Source organism: Schistocerca serialis, unplaced genomic scaffold (assembly GCF_023864345.2).
Source record: "Schistocerca serialis cubense isolate TAMUIC-IGC-003099 unplaced genomic scaffold, iqSchSeri2.2 HiC_scaffold_1417, whole genome shotgun sequence".
NCBI classification, from domain to species: domain Eukaryota; kingdom Metazoa; phylum Arthropoda; class Insecta; order Orthoptera; family Acrididae; genus Schistocerca; species Schistocerca serialis.
Genome location: NW_026047644.1, coordinates 6,959,842 through 6,965,976, shown reverse-complemented (window position 1 = coordinate 6,965,976; position 6,135 = coordinate 6,959,842).

The window sequence follows — 6,135 nt, the reverse complement described above, 5'->3', positions numbered from 1 at the left end:
ACCTTCTTATTGACGAAGAAACACAGAAACTGCATCGCAATTAAATACAAAAGGCGCAATGCCGACTCAAATACAAGATGACTGGCTCTTCTTACTCTCTGTTTTGAACCTTTCCGGAGAGACCGGTTGTAGATTCCGGTGCTTCACTTCAGCTTTACTGTATCCCTTGGACCGTCTTATTGACGACGAAACACAGAAATTGCATCGGAATTAAATAGAAAAGGCTCAATGCCGACTTAAGTACAAGAACACTGACTATTCTTACTGACTATGATTTGAACATTTCCTGTGAGACCAGTTTTAGATTCCGAAGCATCACTATGCGTTTACTGTATCCCTTGGAGCTTCTTATTGACGATAAAATACAAAAATTGGATGGGAATTACATACAAAAGGCACAATTCCGACTTAAGTACAAGAAGACTGACTCTTATTAGTGTCTATGTTTTGAACCATTCCTGTGACAGTAGTTATAGATTCCGATGCTTCACTTCAGGTTTACTATATCCCTCTGACCTTCTTATTGACGATGAAACACAGAAATTGCATCGGAATTAAATACAAAAGGCACAATGCCGACTTAAGTACAAGAAGACTGACTCTACTTTCTGACTATGTTGTGAACATTTCCTGTGAGACCAGTTTTAGATTCCGATGCATCACTATGCGTTTACTGGATCCCTTGGAGCTTCTTATTGACGATGAAACACAAAAATTGCATCGGAATTACATACAAAAGGCACAATGCCGACGTAAGTACAAGAAGAGTGACTCTTCTTACTGTCTATGTTTTGAACAATTCCTGTGACACTAGTTATAGATTCCGATGCTTCACTTCAGGTCTACTGTATCCCTTGGACCTTCTTATCGACGATGAAAACAGAAATTGCATCGGAATTAAGTACAAGAGGCACAATGCCGACTTAAGTACAAGAAGACTAACTCTTCTTACTGTCTATGTTTTGAACCATTCCTGTGACACTAGTTCTAGATTCCGATGCTTCATTACAGGTTTACTGTATCCCTTGGACGTTCTTATTGACGACGAAACACAGAAATTGCATCGGAATTAAATAGAAAACGTACAATGCCGATTTAAGTACAAGAAGACTGACTCTTCCTACTGTCTATGTTTTGAACCGTTCCTGTGACACTAGTTATAGATTCCGATGCTTCACTTCAGGTTTACTGTATCCATCGGACCTTCTTATTGACGACGAAACACAGAAATTGCATCGGAATTAAATACAAAAGGCGCAATTCCGACTTACGTACAAGAAGACTGACTCATCTTACTGTCTATGTTTTGAACCATTCCGGTGACACTAGATACAGATTCCGATGCTTCACTTCAGGTTTACTGTACCCCTTTGACCTTCTTATTGACGACGAAACACAAAAATTGCATCGCAATTAAATAGAAAAGGCACAATGCCGACTTAAGTACAAGAGGACTTACTCTTCTTACAGTCTATGTTTTGAACCATTCCTGTGACACTAGTTATAGATTCCGATGCTTCACTTCAGATTTACTGCATCCCTTAGACCTTTATATTGACGACCAAACGCAGAAATTGAATCGGAATTAAGTAGGAAAGGCACAATGCCGACTTAAGTACAAGAAGACTGACTCTTCCTATTGTCTATGTTTTGAACCATTCCTGTGACACTAGTTATAGATTCCGATGCTTCACTTCAGGTTTACTGTATCCCTCTGAACTTCTTATTGACGATGAAACACAGAAATTGCATCGGAATTAAATAGAATAGGCACAATGCCGACTTAAGTACAGGAAGACTGACACTTCTTACTGTCTATGTTTTGAACCATTCCTGTGACACTAGTTATAGATTCCGATGTTTCACTTCAGGTTTACTGTATCCCATGGACCTTCTTATTGACGACGAAACACAGAATTTGCATCGGAATTAAATGAAAAAGGCACAATGCCGACACAAGTACAAGAAGACTGACTCTTCCTACTGTCTATGTTTTGAACTATACCTGTGACACTAGTTATAGATTCCGATGCTTCACTTCAGGTTTACTGTATCCCTCTGAACTTCTTATTGACGATGAAACACAGAAATTGCATCGGAATTAAATACAAAAGGCACAATGCCGAGTTAAGTACAAGAAGACTGACTCTTCTTACTGTCTATGTCTTGAACCATTCCTGAGCACTAGTTATAGATTCCGAAGCTTCACTTCAGGTTTACTGAATCCCTTGGACCTTCTTATTGACGACGAAACACGGAATTTGCATCGGAATTAAATGCAAAACGCACAATGCCAACTTAAGTACAAGAAGACTGACTCTTCCTACTGTCTATGATTTGAACCATTCCTGTGACTGTAGTTATAGATTCCGATGCTTCACTTCATATTTACTGTATCCCTCTTACCATGTTATTGACGATGAAAGACAGAAATTGCATCGGAATTAAATACAAAATGAACAATGCCGACTTAAGTACATGTAGACTGACTCTTCTTACTGTCTATGTTTGTACCTTTTCTGTGACACTAGTTATGGATTCCGATGCTTCACTTCAGGTTTACTGTATCCCTTGGACCTTCTTATTGACGACGAAACACAGAAATTGCATCGGAATTAAATAGAAAATGCACAATGCCGACTTAAGTACAAGAAGACTGACTCTCCCTAGTGTCTATGTTTTGAACCTTTCCTGTGACACTAGTTATAGATTCCGATGCTTCACTTCAGGTTTGCTGTATCCCTTGGACCATCGTATTGACGACGAAACACAGAAATTGCATCGGAATTAAACAGAAAGTGCACAATGCCGACTTAAGTACAAGAAGACTGACTTTTACTACTGTCTATGTTTTGAACCATTCCTGTGACACTAGTTATGGATTCCGATTCTTCACTTCAGGTTTACTGTATCCCTCTGACCTTCTTATTGATGATGAAACACAGAAATTGCATCAGAATTAAATACAAAATTCACAATGCCGACTTAAGTACAAGAAGACTGACTCTTCTTACTGACTATGTTGTGAACATTTCCTATGAGACCAGATTTAGATTCCGATGCTTCACTATATCTTTACTGTATCCCTAGGACCTTCTTCTTGACGATGAAACACAGTAATTGCATCGGAATTAAATACAAAAGGCACAATGTCTACTTAAGTACAAGAAGACTGACTCTTAGTAATGTCTATGTTTTAACCATTCCTGTGACACTTGTTATAGATTACGATGCTTCACTTCAGGTTTACTGATTCCCTCTGACCTTCTTATTGACGATGAAATACAGTAACGGCATCGGAATTAAATACAAAAGGCACAATGCCAACTCAAATACAAGATGACTGGCTCTTCTTACTCTCTATGTTTTGAACCTTTCCTGAGAGACCGGTTTTAGATTCCGGTGCTTCACTTCAGGTTCACTCTATCCCTTGGACATTCTTATTGACGACGAAACACACAAATTGCATCGGAATTAAATAGAAAAGGCACAATGCCGACTTAAGTACAAGAACACTGACTATTCTTACTGACAATGATTTGAACATTTCTTGTGAGACCAGTTTTAGATTCCGATGCATCACTATCCGTTTACTGTATCCCTTGGAGCTTCTTATTGACGATGAAACACAAAAATTGCATCGGAATTAAATACAAAAGCCACAATGCCGACTTAAGCACAAGAAGACTCACTTTTCTTACTGTCTATGCTTTGAACGATTCCTGGGACACTAGTTATAGATTCCGATGCTTCAATTCAGGTTTACTGAATCCCTTGGACCTTCTTATTGACGATGAAACACAGAAATTGCATCGGAATTAAATACAAAAGGCGCAATGCCTACTCAAGTTCAAGAAGACTGACTCTTATTAGTGTCTATGTTTTGAATCATTCCTGTGACACTAGTTATAGATTCCGATGCTTCACTTCAGGTTTACTGTATCCCTCTGACCTTCTTATTGACGATGAAAAACAGAAATTGCATCGGAATTATATACAAAAGGCACAATGCCGACTTAAGTACAAGAAGACTGACTCTTCTCTGTGACTATGTTGTACACATTTCCTGTGAGACCAGTTTTAGATTCCGATGCTTCACTATATGTTTTGTGTATCCCTTGGACCTTCGTATTGACGATGAAACACAGAAATTGCATCGGAATTAAATACAAAAGGCACAATGCCGTCCTAAGTACAAGAAGACTGACTCTTCTTACTGTCTATGTTTAGAACCATTCCTGTGACACTAGTTATAGATTCCGAAGCTTCACTTCAGGTTTACTGTATCCCTCTGACCTTTTTATTTACGATGAAACACAGAAATTGCATCGGAATCAAATACAAAAGGCATAATGCCGACGTAAGTACAAGAAGGCTGACTCTTCTTACTGTCTATGTTTTGAAACTTTCCGGTGACACTAGTTACAGTTTCCGATGCTATACTTCAGGTTTACTGTATCACGTGGACCTTCTATTGACGATGAAACACAGAAATTGCATCGGAATTAAATACAAAAGGCACAATACCAACTTAAGTACAAGAAGAGTGCCTCTTCTAACTGTCTATGTTTTCAACAATTCCTGTGACACTAGTTATAGATTCCGATGCTTCACTTCAGGTCTACTGTATCCCTTGGACCTTCTTATCGACGATGAAAACAAAAATTGCATCGGAATTAAATACAAGAGGCACAATGCCGACATAAGTACAAGAAGACTAACTCTTCTTACTGTCTATGTTTTGAACCAATCCTGTGACACTAGTTATAGATTCCGATGCTTCATTTCAGGTTTACTGTATCACTTGGACCTTCTTATTGACGACGAAACACAGAAATTGCATCGGAATTAAATTGAAAACGCACAATGCCGACTTAAGTACAAGAAGACTGACTCTTCCTACTGTCTATGTTTTGAACCGTTCCTGTGACACTAGTTATAGATTCCGATGCTTCACTTCAGGTTTACTGTATCCCTCTGACCTTCTTATTGATGATCAAACACAGAAATTGCATCGGAATTAAATACAAAATGCACAATGCCGACTTAAGTACAAGAAGACTGACTCATCTTACTGACTATGTTGTGAACGTCTCCCGTGAGACCAATTTTAGATTCCGATGCTTCACTATATGTTTACTGAATCCCTTGGACCTTCTTATTGACGATGAAACACAGAAATTGCATCGGAATTAAATACAAAAGGCACAATGGCAACTTAAGTACAAGAAGACTGACTGTTCTTACTGTCTATCTTTTGAGCAATTCCTGTGACACTAGTTATAGATTCCGATGCTTCACTTCTGGTTAACTGATTCCCCCTGACCTTCCTATTGACGATGAAACACAGAAACTGAATCGGAATTAAATACAAAAGGCACAATGCCGACTCAAATACAAGATGACTGGCTCCTCTTACTCTCTATGTTTTGAACCTTTCCTGAGAGACCTGTTTTAGATTCTGGTGCTTCACTTCAGGTTTTCTGTATCCCTTGGACCTTCTTATTGTCGACGAAACACAGAAAGTGCATCGGAATTAAATAGAAAAACACAATGCCGACTTAAGTACAAGAAGAGTGACTCTCACTAGTTTCTATGTTTTGAACCATTCCTGTGACACTAGTTATTGATTCCGATGCTTCACTTCAGGTTTACTGTATCCCTCTGACATTCTTAATGACGATGAAACACAGAAATTGCATCGGAATTAAATAGAAAAGGCACAGTGCCGACTTAAGTACAGGAAGACTGACTCTTCTTACAGTCTATATTTTGAACCATTCCTGTAATACTAGTTATAGATTCCGATGCTTTACTTCAGGTTTACTTTATCCCTCTGACCTTCTTTTGACGATGAAACACAGTAATTGCATCGGAATTAAATACAAAAAGCACAATGCGGACTTAAGTACAAGAAGACTGACTCTTCCATTTGTCTATGTTTTGAACCATTCCTGTGACACTAGATATAGATTCCGATGTTTCACTTCAGGTTTACTGTATCCCTTGGACATTTTTGTTGACGACAAAATACAGAAATTGCATCGGAAGTAAATAGAAAAAGCACAATGTCGACTTAAGTACAACAAGACTGACTCCTCCTACTGTCTACGCTTTGAACCAGTCCTGTGACAC